Source organism: Diadema antillarum, unplaced genomic scaffold (assembly GCF_040938485.1).
Source record: "Diadema antillarum isolate AM-2024a unplaced genomic scaffold, OU_Dant_1.0 scf00000119, whole genome shotgun sequence".
In the NCBI taxonomy this organism is placed as follows: domain Eukaryota; kingdom Metazoa; phylum Echinodermata; class Echinoidea; order Diadematoida; family Diadematidae; genus Diadema; species Diadema antillarum.
Genome location: NW_027271008.1, coordinates 1,230,320 through 1,255,067, shown reverse-complemented (window position 1 = coordinate 1,255,067; position 24,748 = coordinate 1,230,320). Strand labels below are relative to the sequence as shown.

Sequence of the window (24,748 nt, the reverse complement as noted above, 5' to 3'; positions counted from 1 at the left end):
TGTTGCCTTTTTGTAACAGCAATGGAAGATGGTTTGTGACTCAGGGCTACTATTTTCATAGAAAGAAACAATTCACAATGTTTGAGTACAATGCTACATATTCATACATGTACAGTGTAAGTGCAAACATACATATATATGTGTATGTTGCAATTACGACTTCTTGTAACAGTCCATATGAATGCGATATCACACATATTAGCCTCATAAATGTCATACCGAGCTTACAAAGATTATCAGCTGAGAAAGAGGAGGCACAAAGGCAACCAAACTTCAGCAATCTCCAGCCGCATTCACACATACAAGTGTACAGGAGTTATCATCTTTTGCATCGCGCTGCAAAAATTGATTTTATTTGCCACCTTTCAAACACACGCTGCGCAGGACAATTTATCGCAAGAGTGCAGTTTAACAAAAAATAAACAGTGACCAGGTCGTGACCCGGCATCCGAGTGTGTGGACCTACTGTGGCAAGTTACTGTAAAACAAGGAATGTTCGCGTGCATTTTAATTTCGCGAATTTCGCAAGTGCCAAGATTCGCGAAATTAAAATGCACGCGAAATATCTTGTCTATACTACATGCATTGAATGGCAGTAGCAATTCGCGAAAATTTCATGCCACGAAAAAGGCCGTCTGCTCCAATTCGCGAAAATTTCGTGCCGCGAATATATCATGTTTTACAGTATATCATAAATGGGATTTTAAAAATCAGTTTAAGTCTTTGTGTGCTATTCACACACAAAGGCAAATTATCGCACAAGTTGTTGTTTTTTTTCCTGTTTTGGGTTTTTTGTTTTTGTTTTAAAATCCAGCTGGACTTATTTTTGCATCAATATGTTATACAGCAAGAATGACCAATTTCACTGCATCCACACACACGAATTAAACGTTTCTCATCGTGGTGCAAGGATCGATTTTAACAAACCGCTAATTTCGGATGCTTGTGAATGTGGCCTCTGGTCATCTAAAACAATGGCTTTGCAAGGCTGTACTCTCTATATACAGGTGGCTGCAACTATCTCCAACATCTCTAGCGAAAACAAACAAAAAATACAGACGGAACAACAAAACAAAATGAAGAGAGACTACGTTCTCGACCAGTACGCCTATCCATAAAAAGGGGCCATCCTTCATGCTATGCTCCCGCATCTCTTGCAAGATTGATGCGACGAAAGCCTCAGCACTGAAGGGGGAAAATTATTCTGTGGCTGGTTGTTTATTGCTCAAAGGTTTCTCCTTCTCTGTAATATGCAGCCTCTCTGATTCATACAGAGATTGACAAGCCCTTCGCAGGAGTGGTGCATTAACTTGGATGGCGAATGCCCAAACATACAGCAGTACGCCTCATTCTTATATCAATACACCTGCATAACCCAATATCTCAAAGTGTAGTTGAGCCTTTATCGACTTCTATATTTTTTTTTCCCAAGGCATTATCAAGGAACTCTACTGAATTTACGGGAGATATAATGGTCAAATGCTAATCAATTTATGTTTGATGTAAAATGTCAATGTATGGTTGATGAGGGTGAATTCCTGTGCAAAATGAGTCCCACATGGATGATAAATGGAATGGTTTTTCCCTTGAACTTTAATAATGAGACTGTTTCTCTGTTGGTGTTGTGAAGAAGCAAGAAACATCAAAATAATTTGGGCACTCCAGCAAAAAAAATAAAAGAAACTAGAAATGTCGCTATGGCGACTGGTATGCCTCCGCCATAATGCATGATTCTCCTAATAGGTCTATAGTACATGTGGACAATGTGTGATTACATTTTCACAAAATTGGCAAAATATTAAAAGTACATGTTTGTCACAAATGTATCGAATGTTTACCTTCCTTGACCTATGTTTAATTGGATGAATAGGAGAGCATGTATTTTAACTTCGACTTTGACCCTTTCATAAGTTTACGCACTTGAGTAATTTTCAAGGTATGGAGAAAAAGTGCAATTTCTGTATTGAACAGTAAATTGTTATCATTTTCATCTGGTCTTTGATTCATAAGAGAATCACTATCAGGCAGAACATACATAAATATGTACTAAGTTTAAAGATTACTTGAGCCACTTCCGAGATATGGAGAAAGTAGTAAGTTCAGCACTTTCACTTGATCTTTGACCTTTTGACCTTTGACCTTCTTGGCAAAAAAAAATCCCAGAGAATCTCTAGTGGGTAATATACATGCATACATTAAGTTTAAAAAAAAATAATCCTGCTGGCATTGCATAAATATAAGGGAAATAGTAAAATTTCAAAGTATTGCCCTTGACCTTTGACCCCTGACCTTTGACCCCATGAACCCCCAATTCCCTACCTAACTACTGCCAGTCAGTATATGCATGTATACTTTGTTCCATAAAGATACTTTGAACAATTTCCAAGATACAGAGAAAAAAGTGAAATTTTAACATTTTACTTGACCTTTTGACCTTTGACCTTTTGACCTCATGACCCCAAACTTTCACCAAAGAATCTTAATTGGGTAATACATGTATACACTAAGTTTCAAGAAAATATCTTCAGGCAATGCATAGATATGGGAGAAATAGTGCAATTTTAAGCATTTGACCTTGACCTTTTGACCTTTGACCTTGAGCATGTGCACCCAAAAGTTGATAGGCACAACTTCACCCCCTAATACACATACATGCCAAATTTCATTAGGATACCTCAAAAGGTTTTGATAGTTACCCTGTCCACAAAATTCATTACGGACGGACGGAAGGACGGACGGACGGAAGGACGGACGGACGGACGGACGGACGGACAACCCGAAAACATAATGCCTCCGGCACCACTTCGTGGCGGAGGCATAAAAAAGGTTGTCCAACTTTAACATCTAGAAAGATTATGATAATGTACATGTGTGACTGAAGGAAAAATATTGCTGCCTCTAAGAAACCTGGAATCCAGGATGTGCTGCTATTTTCATTTTAATCTTTAGAAAAAAATACAAGCCTTCAAGAAAGAATATGAAACAGTTTTAAAGCTAAAAGACCAAGGTTTTACACTAATTCACATAAATTTGGTTAGAGACAGAATAGGATGACACAATGAGCAAAGAACTCACAACCTCTACCTGCCTGAAAAAAACTGGAATTTTACACAAAGATTTGTCAATTCCACAATTTTATTATATTGGGTGACCATATATTGCTTTCCTTTTGAAATACATGTAGAGGCCACTGTGTAGTGCTGTATGATTATACATTTTTTAATCAACAAAACACTGCCAATGGTCTTTAAATCTTCAAAAGAGATGGATACCTGTACATTACAAAAATGATTGTTACTCGGACACACTATTCTTCAAACCAGCAAATCACTATTTAGTCAGTGGCAATGACAGGAGATTTGTCTTTTGAATTTGACTACTGGCTCACAAAGATGATGTTGGATGGGACAAAGGGCCTGAGGCAAGAATCCGTACTCCTAGATCATCATAAAGGAAAGTACTTGATGGCCAATGCAGCATGAATGTGTTGCACACAATAGATGTCTGGAACAAATTTCCCTTTTATACAGACACAACACTGACTCTAGCTTGTATTCACAACCTATCGCACATCATGCATTGCTCTGAGAATAGTGACAGTGTACATACATGTTGTATGTAGCTCAAATGTTATAGCACGGAGTACTGCTAGATGCACACAAAGAATGAAATATGAAAGAGCTGATGTCAAGTTGCAACCAAATGCTTTTTTGGCAACTGCATTTGAGGTCCTTTGCACAGTTCTACTTCCAAATGGAATTGTATGTGACTCTTGGTCTATCGCTACAGACATATGTAGGGTACAATGCAACCAGTTTATCATTGATTCATGATCACCTACAATTGTATATATGGTATGTCTACAATGTATGCACTGTGTAATTTAACAACTGTAGGTCAAAGGTTCATGTTTGAATACATACTGCATCATACAAAATGTACGAATGTACACATTCAAATACATACAATTACACCAATAAACAAATATTACATCCATAGAGACATGTTATACAAGAGGGCTATAGGCCTTCCAAATGGTATCTGATTACTTCCAAATGTAAACAATCTGAAGTTCTGTTCCCCTGGAAAACATTTTATCTCATCTAACTTTAAGGCCCCACCACCAAAAACAAAACAACCAATAGACATAAGCAACAATGAATTTGACAACTGACTTTCACATTGATTTCACTGTTGTTGGCCCATAAACTGATGGCAACTTTTCACAGCGGGCAGCCTATGCTCCAGCTCTAGTACACTGTAGGCAGAGCTTCTGTCTGTTACAGTCTGTACAATGTCACATTAACAATGTTCTCAGCTACAATACTAATTACGATTCTTGTCTATCACACAGCATTCACACAGAATGTGACCAAAAATGGATTCAATAACAGCATAATCCATACAATCCCTCTGTGGCAAAAGCACATCTGTAAACTGTCTAGCCATGTCCGACGTGCACGTAGTAAAACAGTGAGAACGAAGTCACATCCTGTTACTACAGACAAAACGAATGCACTTACACTTGACAGATATCCATCCACACGTAAGGAACAAGACTACACTCAGGTAACCATGAAATTCTTCTGTGAAAGCCACCTTGAGAGTATTCCACTCACAGACTGTTAATTCCACAGAGCTTCCAGTTCCCAACGAAGTGAGCCCATTACAGCCCTGCTTTGTGCTTGTGGCTCATTCAAATGAAATAGGTATGGTAGTTCAAAGAGTGTTACAGAGCATGGGAAGGAGAGAGCTGAGCTGAGCTGAGGGAGGGTGGGAAAACGTGGGAAGCTGCAGAGATTTACCTTATCTTACAAACATTCTCTCTCTCTGACTCCCCCCTCTGCTAAGCCTGCCACTCAACAAAGTCAGTCAACCCCTGTGTTACAGCATAGACACAGGTCCTGATGAAGGTACAGTGTATAGTACAGTGAGTGTATACCATACTCGAGCCATAAATAAACCACTTTTACACCCTGCCACAGTACCCCCACTGTTCAGACAGTGTGCTGCTCTGACTGGCTTCTATTTCCAATTTTCAGCCCTGTACACGACTTCAGGAACATATCCTTCGACTGAAATTCTATCGTACGCGAGGATTACAGTTGCTGCCACTGACTGACCGACCAGAGATTGCCTATATTATGTTTGCTTTCATTGCTCAGTGGCATTTCACCTGATGTCAGCCACCATGCCAGGGCAGAATGTAAACAAATAGAGTTATTGTTCTCCCACGAACATCCATCAAATTGGCAATAATGTCCTGGGCAAAGCAAGAAAGGCCATTTCCCATTGGTTCTGCATAAAGAGTGATTGCTGTCTTTGAAGTGGTAAAAAATAAAGAGAAGAATATGTCTGAAGTCACAACGCCTTTCATGACTGCTTATATAGCCTGCGAGCATACATATGTGCATTTGTGCATGTGTTCGCGCATATCACTGCTGTCAAGTGGGGGTGTGAGTATGTGCTGGTTCCCTAAACAACCCCCCTTTTCTTCAGAATATTATGTGTACACGGCACAAGGACTGGCTTGGACAGACACATGCTGTGTGCTTAGCGCACTTGTCTATGCATGCGATCCATTATGCAGGGCAATAACGCTCCTGCAGTGCAGGGGATAGGAAGTGCACAAAAGCAGGCAGTGTCCCATAGATGCCAAATTGTATGGAAAACACAAGGTATGGCAGATAGTGAGGGGGGGGGGGGTGGTGAGAAAGAGAGAGCTCACAGACAGCGAGAGGGAGAGAGAGGAAGAGAGAAAGGGGGAGAGAGAGACCACAAGAGCCAGGCAAGAATGCAAAGTGCCAAGTTAGTGTGGATTCCAGACCCAAAGCATTCCATATTTCCAATGAGGCTGCCCATTCAACACCATGAAAAGCACCGTGCTTCCTACAAATCAAAACCAGCCCATACTGACAGGCTCATGTGGAGCATAATCTTTGTCCGCATCATTAAAGGTTAGTGCTATCTGGGAGTTACTAAACCAATCAGAAGGGTAAAATGTTAAAGTATACAGCTAACAAAAACCAACTGACCAAGACTGAGACTGAGACTGAGAAAAAGGGCATGAGGGGGGGGGGGAGAGTGAAAAAAAGAAAGGAACAGAAATAAAGGGAAGGAAAGAGGGGGATAGAGGGAAAGAGACCAACAGAGGGAGGTATATTTATCCCTTCTAGTACTGCTGGTAGTGTGTGGAGTGATCAACGAGGGGAATGATAACAAGACCAGGAGGGGCTCACTGATATTTCAAGCTCCTTGAATAAACTTGGTTGATGGATGAAAATGCAGTCTCCCACACACATAAGAATACTTCAGCACTGACAAGCAGAAGAGAATACCTGTTGCCCATTCTTTTCACATACATTCTCTCATTTTTTAAATTTTTTTTTTTTTTCGCACAATCCTTCCTACAGAGATGGCATGTAACATATGTGCAGATCAAGCTGTTTAATGTGAACTTTGATAGCAGAAAAAAAAAAAACAATCTTATATTGTATATTTCATTTTCATGGAAGAAAAATAAAAACCTCTGATTCTACAGACATGTACACTTCCAAATCTTAGCTCGTTGAGGACGAGTGCCAAGTACACTCGGGCAGGTGTCTATGGGAAATGCATGTTGTACCAAAATCAGTCCGTCGTCAACGGGTTAAAATGTAAGCTAAGGAAAACCTAGTGTACAATGTATACGTTGCCAACCAAGAATAACTTTCTAAAGAATATAAGGCTGCTGGATCATTGAGCATTATTAATCTACAGGGGAAGTTTCCCCACAAATTCTTTATATTGTTGATCTGCAGTGACATCACCAATTGTTGTAGTCTTCTCATCTAGCAATGGCGGCACCAAAATTTTACAAATTTACTTTTGAACTGCATGTTTGATTTTCCTCTAAATTTCACTGATTCTATTCTACTGATATTACTGCATTCACTCATTTGACCCACATACACATACGTGTATGTACTTGTCGAAAAAGAATTACGCGTACATACAATTATGAGCTTTAACATCACCCTAACTTTGCGAGTTTTCAAGTCCAATGAGAACAGTCCTAATATAAGTGTACCTTCTTTGCTTGGTCTGACCATGTACGATTGTTGGCATCTTCTATGATACTATACATCCCACTAAAGGTCAAGTTCTTGGGCTATCATCAACCATGTACATCTATCGAAAAGCGACTAAACCTGCATTTGAAACTGACGACAGAAAATCGAGCACTGGTATACAATCGGTTATGAATCCTACGACAGAAGGAAGGGGCTTTTTCAGGGTGGTGGGTTATCATGCACTTTCCACCAAGCACATCGATGGCCACTTACACACAATCTACGGCAGCTTGCCGATCTCTGCGCTTGAAAGCATGATAATAAGAGAGCATCTCAGAGCCATAGCAGAAATGAGAAAAATGTATGGCCGGATGTATTACTGATTGAGTGACATGCAGAGCACTCTGTCCTGGTATGCTTTTTCATCAGCTGGTAGTACCCGCTTTGCTCATATAATGCACAGCTAAAACACAACAACAACAAGCAAGAATTTCTTCATTATTCCACTGTGAACTGATTAATCACACTCTGCCGCTGGGGATGTAATAGGACAGAGAGAGAGGCCCCTGGCTCACTCTATGTATGCTGGTACAGCTTGGTTGGAAAATAACGTCTCTTTCCCTGGATGAAATACAATACATTTGTGCAAGTCTACATGGATTCTGATTGCAACAAAATGGATGCTTCAGTGGTCTGTTTAGTCAATGGAAATTTGATATTCACCATTACATTCACACAGTATCCCATATCAGCTAAGGTAAGAATTCTACACATCTCATTTTTTTTTTTAAATCTATGAAACTATGTTAAAGATATTTGATTGAATTCTCAACCAGAATTTCTTCTGAGCAATTTCAAAATGTAATCTACACAGTATCCTAGCTTACCATACTGATTTGACCCATGACCCCTGGAAACCGTACATTGTATGGCCAATCATCATGATTTACATTTTGTTATTCTTTGATTAATAAGATGCTTTGTATTTCTGGTTTGAAGATATTTCTTACAAACAAAACCATCAGTGTAGTCCTATTCTTATGTAAGGTTATCTTCTCTGTCCCATGTCTAAATGCATCAATTTGACCAAACATATCTTCAGTTATCCCATCTCAAATCTAAATCTTAATCTGAGACATTAATCAAACTAATCAACACCAATCACAACTGATCAAATAGGTACGAAACTGATGTGATTTGTAGTTGTAAACTAAAAAGCACCCAGAGAGTGCAGACCTCCACCAAGCAGCTCATATCCACCTACATTGCTATTTCCAGTAGTACACTCATATCATATTCTGCATTGATAGATTCCTTGACTGTCACTGCCTTCCCACCCCCCCCCCCCAACTTTCTGGCCAAAAGCGCAATGACTTTGAGGGTCGCAAAAGCAAAGTTTGTGCATCATCTAGCATTCTTCATGACCCTACAAATGATAAAGAATCCTTCAATGATTAAACAAATAGTTAACGTGGACATATACAGACCACTGCCAAAATTTAATCATCCGCTATGTTCCTCAGGACTATCATTTTCGACATTTCCAGAAAAATTTCATTCAAATCTGCTGATAACTTTTTGAATTACTTTGCAGACAGACAGACTGACAGACAGACAAACAGACAAACCAATGCTGGCACAAAAACATAACTTCCTTGGTGGAAGTAATTAGCAAAGTCCACTCTGAATTCCGCTGCATTAGCTCTGTTGACATTCAAAGTAACACAAACACAAACATAGTATTGATAGACTGCATCAAAAGCAGACACTTGAAATATTCAGAGAGTTATGTTTCACTATGAAAACTAATACTCAATGGGAGGGGGGAGGCATTATAGTAACTACTTGGTTCTTACAGTACAGTAAGTATTGATAGACTTCATCAAAAGCAGATACTTGAATTATTCAGAGAGTTATGTTTCACTATGAAAACTAATACTCAAATGGGGGGGGGGGGGGGGGAGGGGCATTATAACTACTCGCTTCTTACAGTACAGTAAGTGGTCAAGAGCACATCAAACACAAGAACAAAGCAAGTCGAAACCAGGATTGGGCATCAGGTTGGCAGAACTGCCAGGAGGTCAAACGCTTGCACAGAATGTCACTTGGGTCACTGAGGGTCTCCTCTCACTGTCTGGCAGAAATCATAGAAGGATATACCCGGCTAGAGTGTTTTCCTACTGCATGATCAGCATGGGTATGTATCATGATGCAATAATCTCCAAGGCTCTGTAAAATCCCTTGAAAGTTCAAGTGCATGGGTGTAGAGTCTGGATAATAATTCAATTCAAGCAGTACTGGCACAGTACGAGCTGCAATGACCGAATGTAATTGATGTTCATTCACATTCCTTTTTCATCATGGATGCTGGCAAAAACTGAAACCAGATCGTACAACACGATGGAAACAATGTGGGCTTTCACATAACATTGTAGCCGCAAAAACATGGGAGCGTGGAACACTTAGTACATTACTGTCCCGAATTCTAGCTTTCGAATTTTGGTCTGATGTAATTGAAACCTACTTAATGTAATTTATATTTTTTTTAAGTTATTTTTCATATCATTGTGAAAAGGTAGGGCAATTCTAAATTTCATGGCCTTGATTGCACACACTGGTCATTTTGTGGAATAAAATACACAATTGAGGTAATTTTGCCAAGTCCTTCCCCCCTCCCCCCCCACCCCTGAAAAAAAAAAGTTCCATTACTAATACTATCTCTTACCAAAATATGAAATGGATGAATTCTATCTTTTTGTGTGTGCTCATTCCAATTTTGTGGTAGTGGGCTTCAAACTTACAAAGTCAGTTATTATATTTTTTAGTGTATCAAAGCAATATTACCGCAGTTGCATTCTAACACATGATGTAGAAGGGTGGTCAGGGTAGTATTGCAGTAATGTCAGGGTTATGCTAGGGTAGAATTTGACAAAACTTACCGCGACAATGTCCGAGCAACATTTTGTGGGCACCTTTTTAACAGGCAGGGTCAACAAAAGATTACCCTGCTGTTACCCGGACATTGCCAAGATAACTCTAGTTTGAAAGGCTCTGTTAAAACAGGGCTTCTACCACTGTACACAAGAATGGTAAACAAGAATGGCACTGAATAATGCTGTCATATTCAAAGCAAGAAATAGCAACAATGCCACAAAAAAAAAAATGATAATGATGAAATCTTACATACAAAGATTTTTTTTTTTTTTAATGCAGCAACAATATCAGAAGAAAAAAAAAGATTATAATGTTAAAAGCAGACAAAACAATGACATCATGACCTACAGTCATTACAAGTTTAGCTGCTTGTCTTGAAATTCTTTCTAACACCGACTGGTATTCCGTATATGGTACATTTCCACTGAACTTGCTTCACTAGCCATTCACTGTACTATCTCTCTCTATTCTTCTCTCAATCAAGCTTTCCATTTCCTTTCCTTCCTTTTCCCTCCCTCTCTTCTCCATCAGAAAACGTAAGACCTTGGGATTATGGATGGCATGAAGGGGGAACTCATTAACTATTCAGACAATGTGGAGTAATTTCTTGTCAAATTTGCACCAGCAAAAGGGTGAAAGAGCGTGCCCCGCAGTGATTCACACCATTATGGCTAAAAGCTCTGCATTTACATGCATGAGTTTAAAAAGGCCCACAACCAAGGGCGAAACTGAACAAGTAGGGCCTGTTTTCACTGAGACAGGAACGGTTCAAATCAACGTTCGGAGAGAAGCAAGCAGCAATGCTATTTTTTTTTTTTTTTTTCAATAGAGGCAAAATTTGTGCACCAAGGATTCATACTCTTGTGAGATATTCTGCGATTGTGAGCGTGCACTTGCCTGTATTAAGCCTCCATCAATCATGAACAAGATCAATGACTTATGGGAGCAGTGTACAAGGTAACTGCTTTGCATTGATCACCTAATAATAGAGCAGCGGTGCCGTGTCAATCACAGTTTACATGGCATACGCCTGACCACTCTTTACAGTAGGGCCTATTCTACTCACAGGATACCCAAGGAGCTTCATCATTTATTTATTTATTTATTTTTTTTTTACACTCTACGAGTCTCTAGCCAGTAAATTGAATTTCCCCTAATTCTAATTTCACTTACTTTCTACATGAACATGGTTTAGAAGACTCTAGTGAACATAATTAACAAATATGTACTGAGAGCCTCTAGTTGAAATTATGGATTCCAAGGTGACAGGAATAGCACTATTCTGGGGGGCACAGCTCTGAAGAAATTTGTGCATTTTTCGTCAATGAGGAATCCGTATAATTTCCCTGGAGGCTAGAAATAGTGCATCTGATAATTTGTTTTATACCTTCAAATATATCTTTTAAAAAAAGTTATTAAACATCTTCACTGACAACAGATGTTCATCTAGTGTGCCTCGTGAGAATTAATCAACTTCCATTTCGATCTTTTACGTACAGCTTTGATTGCAAATACCCTATTAAATACAAACTCCTCAACAGCTGCCTATTAAACCAGGGGGAGCTTCGCTTTGAAAATTTAAGTCAGTCTTAAAAGTTAAGATCAACTATACTAAAATAATGGTACATGTATGCCACTAATTTTCCTGTTTACTTTAAATCACTTTTCAAAATATTTTCAGAATCCACTTCATATTGTTATCAAAATTTACATATTCCTCAGCCACTTCTTTTATTTTGCATACTATTGTAGATGGCTGCTGCATTAAAAAAGTTTTTCATTTTCATTCGGAAGTTATATCATTGAAGACACATATGCAGCATATCATAATTTAAAGTTTATCTTAACTTTCAAAATCGACTTGAATTCCATGTGAACCCGCCCCCACCATGTGCAAAATACTTACAAAATGTACTAGTTTTTAACTTTATGTTCTTTCAAGAGCTACAGTACTCCTAACCAAAACACAACTTGGGATAGAAAAGGCAGGTCTGTTCCTTTAACTTCTATTAAGGTCATCTTATAGAGGTGAACCAATTCCCTTTCTCCCATGACCATCAAAATCCAAACAGGAACAAAAAGTAAGAAATTCAGGCCTGTCACAGTTTTCAATTATTTTGTACCAACATGGATGAAACCAAATACACACACACACACACACACACACACACACACACACACACACACACACACAACAAACAAACACACACACACACACACACAATAAGGATGACAATGACATAGGCCTACATTGTACACAGTATTCACATTTACACATTCTATATTTGGCTGCCTCAATATAAAAGAGTGACATTGGCAATGGTAATCTGTAATGATATGATAGCATACTGGTAATACATGTACGTAATAATACAATACTGATAATAATGATAATAATAATAATAATAATAATAATAATAAGAAGAAGAAGAAGAAGAAGAAGAAGAAGAAGAAGAAGAAGAAGAAGAAGAAGAAGAAAAAGAAGAAGAAGAAGAAGAAGAAGCAGAAGAAGAAGAAGAAGAAGAAGAAGAGAAAGTCCTACACTTATAAAACTCATAGAAAGATTGGCAAGTTCTAATGAGTACAATATTGTGGTCAGGAGGTACATATATCATGAGTATTGAACAGGATGTACAGTTTGTTATGAAACATGTCATGTACAGTACACCTAATCAATCTCTGCACTGCTAAGTATTTCAGCATGAAGAGGAACATGCGGACCAGTAATCATTGGCAAGTTCACTGTATGCCCAGAGGGCACAAACCTTTGTCACGTTTTTAAATAGACTCCTCATAATAGCATGGTTGAATTAATCTACTTCAAACAGGGAATAATGACTTCCTAATGACTTTAAATGTCATCAAATTTGTGGATCTTTGGAAATTCCCATACCAAATGGATAAAAAACATGGGTGTTTACTTTTCCAGCTTCTGATCAGTGAAGAAAAAAAAATATGAAAGCAGAGTTTGCTCACCTGTTGATGATTTTTTTGTAACCTAAATAAGGCAGGAAATCAAGCGGTCTACGCTTGAAGACAAAGCTGAACTATACATTACCATATCTTCTACAACATCAGCTAGCATAAAAGTCCACAAATGCAGTTCGAACTGCTTTACCAATCCATGCTTATAAGTACGACATGCCAGTATTTCAAATGTACAGGTTTGCAAAGTCAATCTACCTTTTTTCCACAGTCAATGTTGTTATAGGGGTCATTACTCTTTTCAGAACATGGTGGGTTCAGGAGCTTATTTTACGAAAGAGTTACCTGAAGGCCTACAAAATTTCACAATGTCATAAACACTGAAATCACAATGTATGTTACCGTTTACAGTATACTGAGCTCAGTGGTCATACTATATGTAAGTACCATCATTATCAAAATTATCAATTGCATTAAATCTTTATTTGTGTGGTTGCCATCAGCGCGACTATCATCATCCTGCATTAATACTAAGAAAGGTGAAGATGTACTCTGCACAAGAGGTGTACAGCAGCATAGCGGGTCTGCGAATGATAGTATACTTCGACACAGAAATTGCAGTGCTCATAATATGGTATGGGCTAAATCGTACAAGGTGTCTACAATGCCCTCTCCTCCCCTAGGACAGTGGGGCCCATACATTGGATGTTCGGAGGTATTTGTGAGACCTGGGTCAAATCTCTCATTATTCCCACCAGCTGCATTGCTTAGGATTCCTGCAGTACAGTTAACAGGCGGTCCAGGCTCGGGCCAGATATGCATCTCACATTCTTGCTGGGGCTTTTATCGCACACATGCAAAAGTTGACCTATGACTCTGGCGAGAATTATGTTGTGTTTCCACCCTTATCCCCACCACTTGGTTCAACCTGCCACTGGGGAACACAGATGAACAGTCTCATGTGCTGAAAATAGCACTGTGTACCACTCTCTTATACATGTAATACACAGTGCAGCTTTGTAAAGCTTTCACATCAGGAGCACTTGATATAAAATTGACGGCTGGAAATACTATCTGGTTTCTACAGTAGAATCTAAATAGCATGATGTCCTGCGCTGGCTACTTGTGTGCACATTATTGTGTTGCATTTTGAACCCAGTGATCACTGATGCATACAAATTCACCTCTATTCGGATGCATCTAACACAGGTGCAGACATTTTGTTAGTGTTATTTATCTTCTTCTTTTTTTAATCACTGAGATAGAGTAGAATTCCCTAGAATCCTTTGAGGAGTTGGTGGAATTTTTTTAAACCACTAAAACACATTAAGTTTTATCATTCTTCTAACTTTTGAAACACACTAGTAATCTTGAATATCTGCTCAATTCCTACTCCAACAATAAAAGCCATTCTAACTTTGCAGTGAATAGGTGTGTTTACCGAGACTCGTTCTGCACACAATATTTCACATGGTATATTTCACAGTGTTTTCATTTTCAACTACATGTACTATCCACAAAATAAATAATTACATTGCCTCCCGCTCATATCACAAATGCATTGCTGTCCCCAAGGCAAGATATCGCTAAACTTCTATGGAACTAGCACAAAAATAACATGCAACAATTGTTTTGTGATACTTCGGATCAAAATATGTACACAAACACCCTATCTGCAAAATTACTTTTTATGTAGAAAGACAAGTGATGTTAACTGTAATTGGAATAGTGCCCTACATTAATTGTGAGGAAATTTCCACTTTTACAGTTTAATGAAGGCAACTTTAACTTGCCTTTATGATTAATCCCTTGAAAACAATATCACATAGGTACTGTACATGTGTAGGTTTATACATCTGTATGAACTAATTCTACCCTCAACAGCTTCATATCTCTTGTGACTACTGGTTACAAAGGGTACGCTAAGCATCTTTTTTTTGTGTGTGTGTGAACATTAATCTTTGTACTTACCAGCAGTACTGAAAGTCATTACACACTACACTTACATTTGAATAAGAAATCTTAACACATTCATAACTTCCTACTGCACCTAATATTTATTTAAAGCATAAGTGTACTGAACATCACTGTTTATTGACTTTTTGGTCACATTACGCCATGATTTTAATCAAATTCTTACTTTAAATGTGGTCGATGTGGCATTCTTGGCATTCCGCCGACCTTAAAAAAAACCTCAAGTAATCCCCATCTGAGAGAGTTCAGTTTTCAGGTCACAAGAATGCAATGCTTGGTCATGATAAAAACTTATTTGTGTACTACATCTTAGCAATTTTCTCATGTGCATCATCAGACAACAAGCCTGCTTGTATACATGTACACTGTAGAAGATAGAAATACAATGTACAGTCTGTACATTGCTTTTACGTATTGCTACCTCCTGCTTAATAATTAATGATACATGTACACACTGGCAATATCTGTAAATTCATCATCTACTTTAATACTGAAGGAAAATGTCCATTTCATTTTACACGATACCCCCATCCCCTCATTTGCACTGAGAGAGAGAGAGAGAGGGAAAAAAACCTGATACTGTAACACGATACAAAGTTTGATAGAAAGTTTATCATTTGGTTAGAATTTGTGCACTGAGCAGATAAGGATGGTAGTGTGTGAATTCAGTTTTACATAGTGAGGGCATTACAAAGAGGGGAAAAAAATCCAAGGACGTAATGATCCTAATGGGGAGGAAATGTTGAACTCAATGGTAACATTATCACAACTAGAACATCACTACCTCTATTGCAAAACTCATTCACACATGTACGAGCCATCTGTTTCGGTATCATGATGCAAAACCTTCATTTACCTCTTTTCAATCATCGTAAAGAAAAAAAGAAAGAAAGAAAGAAATGACTTTGTTGCAAGCCAAGCAAAGCCCAAAACTGGACATGCCTCCACAAAAACCAGGATACGATCCGAGCACCCTCAATCCTAGCCTCAGGCAGCAAGTTGCATCTTGGAGTTACAAAACAGACAAACAAACAAAAAACAAACAAACATAAAAACAACAACAAATAAAGAACTTATTTGCATGCCATTTAAATACACTATGAGTAAGGCAAAAAATTACAAGGGCTAAAAAAACAACAACCCCCCTCCCAAAAAAAAAGCAAACAAACAAATAAACTAAGATGGGCTGATTTTCGCCTCATGATGCAGGGTATATCACAGTAATCACTGATATTGGTGCGTCCATATGAAACAAGAATCAGGAGAATCACATACCATTGCAAAAAATCAACCCTTGAGACAACAGTATTCAGGAGTATGTGAATGGGCCTAAAGGAGGGTACTAGAAAAGGAAAGCATAACATATCATATTGAATAGCATTTGTGAGACATTTGTACACAAGCTTAAAAAGCTGAGATCATCTAAATGCTATATCAAGCATTAGGCCAAGTAAAAAAAGAAACCAGTTTCTCGTCCTCGCGCGCATCGATTTCGGCCGCCGCATCGATTTTTTTACTATTTACTATTTTCAAAATGGCGCTGAAAATACCAAGAAATTCATAATTTTCGTCCCAGCCCGCTCCCCGCCCGCATCGATTTTCAGTTGCCGCATCGACTTTTTTGATATTTACTATTTTTTCGGCCGCCGAAAAAAAAAAGAGATCGACAATTCACCTACCAATCGTGACGTCTCATTTCTAATTTTTTACGCCTTGCGTCCTCTACTTAGCTGTAGACTGTAGTACAGCTGTAGCTTCTGTGTGTAGTGCGTATGTAATAACGCATGCATTTCACACTGCGAGCTCGGCCGATCGGCAAGAAGGAATGACCCACAAAGCAGTCGAACTGCACTGTAGTTGGATGGGCGGCGCGGCGGGTCGGCCTACTGGGCTGTGATGTACAGCGGACTCGGTACGTCGTGAACGCTATAGCGGCAACATTTTTGCGAACAATCGCTGATATTCCACGCATATTTCGCGCGTTGTTCGTATTTTTCCCCGTTTCTGATATTTTAAGCGGATGAATTGTACTGTACAAATGCTTGTGAGGATTGTACGGTATCGAGTTTGTATACATTTTCATGTCATTGTGACTATGTACATGTGTGTGCAGTGTCGGAAGGTACGGTGCCAGCAGGGAGGTCCACACCTCCCTGGTGCCAGTGCAGTGGCCGTGCCGCACCGTATATCGGCAAAGAAGTGTGCGTGTTTTGTAGCTGTCCAGGGTCCCCATCCCCTGGTCTGTCACGGCGATTCATTCTATTTTGAAGAGAAAATGAATGAGCTTTTCCAGCAAATGTAGAATTATTAAATGGGTGTATCTACAAAATAAATAACTTTTCCACGGATTCTGGTTTGTCTCGTATTTCAGCGGGATACTTTTCTTCACGATGTAAATTCACGGACACAGCCGTGAGTGGTATCATCTGTAGTGTGTACTGTTATACAATCATTCATCATCCAAATAATGAGTGATTATCAAATGTCTTTTTAGAACATGAAGAAACATCTTTAAACGTTTAATGCTAGAATGCCATATCAGTATCATTTTGACATCCATCTGCAATTGTACAAGCCAGTTTCCAGTTGAATGTGCTACAATTGTACTGTGAAGAACTGCAGCATACATACCAGCGGTGTGGACACAAAAAGTCACAAACACCAATAAATAAAGCAGTGTTTTGAATATCATGGAATTTATTTCAGTCGTACATTTGTTGAAAGACATGTTTTATACCTGTTTCAATTGATAGCACAATACATCAGAATTGCAAGTACACTGGTATCAGAAAAGCCATTACAACACTAAATACCAGTATTAAGATGGTCATTTTCCCTTGACATCTGTTATGGAAAGAAAAAGCAAATGTATTTTTGCATGCATGAAGTTTCATTTCAAGTATGGCACATATATCTATTTGTTTGAAAATGCACAGAGTGCAGGCAAGACGTACACTTGGGACCTGGTCTCATAACACAGCTACCAGAGTGATATTTCATTTCATAAATTGAATATAGAAAATTGTAAAGCCCCCTCTCGTTACCTTTCTCAGAGTTACCGGACGAGAAACACATATTACTTTCATTTTGACGATCCTTGAAAAAATAGTAAGATATCAAATAGTAAGGACCTCCCTCATCGCCTTGCTCAAAAAACCCGGACGAGAAACTACTTTCTTTTTTTACTTGGCCTTATACATTTATATTTAGGGGATTGTAGATGAGATGCAGTAATCATAGAGCACTTTAAAAATTCCTCACACCAGCTTTCTCATACATTTTTTTTTTTTCTCATTTAGATTTGATACATGGCACAAATATCACATTCTCTTCTAGTAACCTTATCCTAATGATATCCATAAGAAGAGTCTGAGTAACAGAGAAAATGCAGGCACTGATCAGTTGCATTTTTTTCCCCCATCGCTATTGAACCTGGCTCAATGCGATCCTTTTACAGGGTATATTCTACTTTAATGACTGGCAGACATACTGAAACAAAAGCACAAACAGGGCTGCAAACTGCATTTTCTGGAATACATTCAGAGCCATAGATGGTTTAGCTAAAATATACAAATCAAAATTGAAAACTAGAAAAAAAAAATACTGAAAATATAAACAGCCCAAATACTGTAATACAGTGACTAACTAAGCAAATATACATGCACATATGTATTGGAGTAAAGAGTCCAACCAATGGACATGTACACTATATCCAATTTTTCTCAAGGAACTACCAATTTTGAAGCACACAGTACACTTGCATTTAAAGTTAATAAATAAAAGCCTAATATTGTCTAATTCTACTCGACAGCAGTAATGATTTACTGTACAAACAGAAATCTCACTGCAACATTGCAGAAAACTATCTTTCTCATTAACGACAGTGTGAAGTGAAGTATAAGTAAAGGATCTTTATAATACAATAATTTGTGATAATATATTGTATGTGTAATTGCCATAATATGTATTGATGTGGTGTGACAATATGGGATAGAGATGTACAGCTGTACCTTGACAACATACTAATGACAATTGCAAAGGAACTGGAACATTCTCAGACCTTGACAGTTTCTATTTCCTATTTCCTTCATCTTCTTGACTAAAAAAGAAAGATGGGGGGGGGGAACATGGTCTTTGATGCTTTGAAGCTGTTGGGTTGTTGTTCTGTTGCTGGGTTGTTGTTTTTTTCTTTCATTAGTTTTAAGATTACTTAGAGTTGTAGCTAAAGCAGCCACATATTTGCAACACAAGACAATCCATTTTGCATCTACAATACTTGGGCTAGGTATTAAATTTCAAATGTACATGAAATATAAAAAACAATAACAAAAGAACACACACAGAAAAAAAAATCTTTTGGGAGGGGGGTTCATCGAGTATGACTGAAAATACACTTCGGGATCACTACCACAATGTGTTCTAAATCATCTAGATCACAACTTCAGGCATTCATAAACTTTGATTTACAATGTAAAAGTATTCCACCTCCAATGGTAATTTGAAGACATGTTTCTTGAAAAGTAGTGTCAATGTCAATGAACTGTGATTTCACAAGTCGGCACAAGCTCAAGTTTAGCAAATCCCTCATGACTTCAAAGCACTTGAGCAAAAGTATCTTGTACTTTATTATTTGCCAAGAAGATCTGTAGTGTTTGTACAGCTCCTGGCCCTTGTCTAAATATCCTCACATGGACAACAAATAAATTCAAAACTGTCAAAAGTGAAACTTGAAATTATGTTGTATAGATTTTACTATCAGTAAAAAGTCAAACCGTAACATAATCATATCTCAAACACATCCATCCTACACCGAATCTTAGCATTAAAAAGTGATAGCTTAGGTGCAAAAAGTAGACCTTGACGCACCTAAGTGCACGCTATCCCTTCATACTTACAGGCACTATTTACCATTTGCAGATGAAACAAAAACCCAACTTTAGTGCTTCAGAATAGTTCTAAAATGTGAGTTTAGTAGGGCTAGAAAAAAAAAAACATAAAAATTTGAAACGGTATAATATTGTTAAGTATTGTTAAATATACAAAATGCAAACAATAGTTATAAAAAGCATGTTTCTACTTGTAGACTAAACCGTCTAACGTTACAGTTATGGTTTGAGAAAGGAAGTGTATACAACCACACGCGTGTGGACATGTGTATACATGTTGCACACACATACGGGGGGCTTTATTACATAGCGGGGAACTCATCGCGTGTTGAAGTGGCCACACACAGCGTGTTCCCCGCTACGCAATGGAGCTACTCCGTGTGTGTGGTATGTACACACGCGTCCACGAGTGTGGCTGTATCCAGCGACTCTAGCCATGGCTACAGCCACACTCGTGTGGCTGGATGGTAAAGACACGTGTACGCGTGTGGTTGTATACACTGCCTTTGAGAAAAATAGTGATATCTCCTCAATATATCTTCAAATAGGCTTTTAGAATATTGCAAAATTTTTACATGGTAGGATGTTTTGTGATACAACTGACCTATAAATGCATCTGTGATATCTTGAACATTTCTTAAAGGGAAGATAAACCCCAAGAGCAATGTGGATTGAGTGAAAGCAGCAGCATTAGTAGAACACATCAGTGAAAGTTTGAAGTAAATCGGACAATCGATGCAAAAGTTATGAATTTTTAAAGTTTTGATGTTGGAACCGCTGGATGAGGAGACTACTAGAGGTTATGACGTATGAGTGGACAACAATACCAAGAAAATATAAAGAAAATTCTGCAAAAATCAATTTTTCATGAAAATTACAAATTCCATCAACTTGATATTGACATATGTTAAGGGTAGCAATTATTCCCCCTGCTTTCTGAAAGCGGTTGGTCCATTGCTCTTTCATAATTCTAGAAAAGTGAATTTTTGTTGAATTTCCTTTATATTTTCTTTGTATTGTTGTCCACTCATACGTCATATCCTCTAGTAGTCTCCTCATCCAGCGGTTCCAACACCAAAACTTTAAAAATTCATAACTTTTGCATCGATTGTCCGATTTTCCTCAAACTTGCACTGATGTGTTCTACTAATGTTGCTGCTTTCACTCAATCCACATTGTTCTTTGGGTTTACCTTCCCTTTAAAATCACTGGACACTGCTCCCAATGGTAAACAGTACCTTTAATCATAATCATTCAAGTTTCACTTGTACACACTGTGTGGGGGTGGAAGGGGTCACATCTGGCCAGGGCAGGTACAGTAGTCAGTACACATGACACAGCAGGCTGGATGGAGTGAACCTCGACTAACAAAACACAAGGGACAAACGACAGTTATGCAATTTACATCGATTCTAGACATGACAGAGTGTTGTTGAGAATGTAGTTTTAAGAATTCCAGACTCTAGGAAAAGCATGGCATGTGAGAATAGTACATTTGACATCTCAGGTTGTTTGCCTTATCCCCTGAGCGAACCTTGGGATAGCCGCCCAGCCTCGCTCTCGAACAAAAATTCGTGCTGCCTAGCTAGCTAGCTGTGCGCTGCTTTACCATGCCTTTTCCCTCATGAACTCCCTTGCGCTAACGCGCTGTTGCCAGCATGTCTCAGATCCACACAACACACCAATACACCCTCACATACACACACATGCATCGTACACTCGTCACATAGCATGCAAGCACTACGACACACGGATCTGGTGCGTACCCAGCCAACACGGCTATGTCGGATGGCTCGTGGTTGAGTCGCAAAATTACACACTTCCCCTTTTGTCTACAGCCCCTCAGACATTGATTGTTCGGAAATTTCCGTGCAAAATAATATCATAAATACAATGATTCTATCAATTCTACTTACCACTGTGTAATCACATAGGAAAGTTGATATTTCTGAAACTTATCACCTGATTGTCTGATATTGTGACTACGCTCGCTGATATTCCTGAGGCTGCAACAAATTAGTCTTAGCGGTAGGCGGATTCGTTCATTTTATTTTATTTCGTTCAGTCTTCATACAAGTCACATTGTCCCTATTTTTTGTACCTATCGTACAAGTCGAAAAAATACAATTTGTACATTAAAAAAAAAAATAGAATTGCATTGCGTCACATTAGATTGTTGGTTTTGATTGCATGTGGCAGTGAATGATGTACTAGTAATACAAATTGTGTTTTTAAGATTTCAGTTTGTGTTTGGGCCACCTCACTGAATATACTAGGCCAATTGCTTTATCACCGGGATTTATAATTGCGACTTATTTGCATTAAAGCTATCGGATATAACAGAATATCAGTGAGATTTATCACAGTAGGGGACAACTAAGTCATACATTCAGTCGTTGGTGTAACTTTAAAATAATTATAGTGTGGCCAAGGAATGAAGACCAGAAGGGGCGTCAGAACAGTGAGAAAAAGAAAGTCGAATGAGAGAGGAATATGGCTTTTGGGGCACTACCCTGAAATAACTGAGAGCATTTCAGCTAGTTTGTTTTAAAAACTTATAAAAAAACATTGGGCCGTACTCTTTGGTCAGGAGTTTATTTAACAACGCCTGATAAAGTAATAATGGTGATTGGTAATTTATAATACACATGATATATTACCATTAAAGAAATTCTCTGTAAAGTGTTTATTGTTCTTGGTTTAATTTGTTGTAAAATATAATATTTAGTGACCATTTTGCTCCCATTCCATATGTGAGAGTAGTGAGTCTATGATAATTATCTCCCATATCCCTATTGTAAAGGTTATGTCCTATTTTCTTTTCTTTTGCTATTAAATATTATGGTTGTAATGTTGGTTTTTGCTTCTTCTTTTTTATGGTGTTTGTGTGTTTTGTTTTGTTTGGTTTTTTTGGTTTTTTTTCGTGAGCAACGATCATCCAACATGTTTACGTGTTTACATACTCAGGGAAAGTCATAAATGGACCAATTAGGAACAATGAATATAGTGTTCACATCACTGGTCAAGCTTTCGCCCTGTCAATAGATTTACTGTCCTTGCACCGCCCCGCCATGTTGTGGTTAAGTCCTTTGATGTCTGTATATATATATATATATATATATATATATATATATATACATATATATATATATATATATATATATATATATATATATATATTCTGATTCCTGCTTGTATGCTTGACCAGCAAAGCACTGGAGCAGAGTTATAGATCCTGCTGCAGAACTGGTAGGCCTACTGGTCAGTGCCGTATAGAAAGAGTTAATACGGCACTGGTGTTTTACTGGTATTACAAATAGCGCCCTCTTTTGACTTTTCTGTACATAATAATTATGCAGATTTTGTGCTATCAAAGAGGTTACAGGGCTCACAGAGGTAAATAATTCCCCAAAATGACATATGTTAAAATTCAAAGTAAAAAATAAAAATCTGTAAAATAGCTGAGAGAAATAGGATATTTCATCTTCAGTAACCTAAAAAAGTGAGGTATACCCTTTCATCCATCAAATTTCCAAGGGGGGTTTTTCAGCTCAAACTCTGTCCAAGGGTTCGCAAAACCAGACTAATATGTATACTATATGTATATATATATATATATATATATATATATATGTATGTATATCTTTTTTTCTGTACATGTGCCCAATCAAATATACAGCCTGTAGTCCCTTCAAATATTCCATGTAGAAACGCTTTCATCTTCCAAACAAAATGCAGTTTGTAGAAATATTGTTCCTACTCAATATCTCCAGCTATTCAGTTTCTGCCAAACTGCTTTTTCTGATTCTTAATGAAGCGGCAACACTACTAATAGAACACATCAGTGAAAGTTTGAGGAAAATCGGACAATCAATGCAAAAGTTATGAATTTTTAAAGTTTTGGTGTTAAAACCACTGGATGAGGAGACTATTAGAGATTATAATGTCATGTTTGGACAACAATATAAAGAAAATATATAGGGAATTCCACAAAAATTCACCTTTCTGGCATAATGAAAGAGGACTTGACTAACCGATTTCAGAAAACAGCGGGAATAATTGCTACCCTTGCAGTATCAAATTGATGGAATGTGTAATTTTCATGAAAAAGGAATTTTTGTAGAATTCCCTTTATATTTTCATACTTCTGAGAGTGAAATGAGATTTGTAATTCTGGAGGCTTATCAATACTCACTTTTCTTTTCTTTTTCTTTTGTTTTTTGCACTTTCTGATTGACAAACCTTATTTCATCCCTGGACTATAGAACCTACAGAATAAATAACTTTGATTAATTCATGGATTAATGAACCTTGTTTCAATTTTGGATTCACGAACCTTCGGAACAGCGCCACAAATTACCATAATAATGTACCCTTTTTTTTTCAGGTTATCGAACATCAATAAAAGTATTATGTAATGTTCGTCTTTCGGAATAGCAAATCTTCGGAACATATGGGTTATAAAACACAAGTTCTCCTCGGAATGGTGTGTGGCACTGACAGCGAATTGAGTGATTTCTTTATAAACACATTGAAATGTAAAGTGTTCGCTCATGGAAATGCCGGAGATCTGTAAATATTTCTTCTGCTATTTAATTTCGTATGGGATCTGCATTACCTCACAACAGAGCAAACTTTTCATGTTTTCTTTATTCAATTCAATTCGATAGTTTATTTATTTCCATCATCAAACAAAAAAAAGAAAAAGAAAAAGAGAACATGATTCAAAGCAGTACAAGTTGTCGATATGTCTTTCATTCGTCTGATCAGGGCATTTTTTTTTCAAATATAATATTAAGTATATGCGCGAATGATGTCATAAAAAAAGAAACAATGCACTTTGTCATGGCAACAAAAATAGTAAATAATCATAACGATTGGTTTATCAATGAAGCTTGGAAATGGCTTCATTATACATGAAAGAATTTCATTATTACCATGTTTGCTGTGAGCGAATTTTGCACCATCTAGACTGGT

At 37.8% G+C, this 24,748-nt stretch overlaps 1 pseudogene; it reads right to left on the bottom strand.

Annotated features, from left to right (window-relative positions):
* Positions 1-21,768, bottom strand: part of LOC139720017 (uncharacterized) — a 69,495-nt pseudogene extending 47,727 nt beyond the window's left edge.
* Between the last annotated feature and the right edge of the window lie 2,980 nt (positions 21,769-24,748).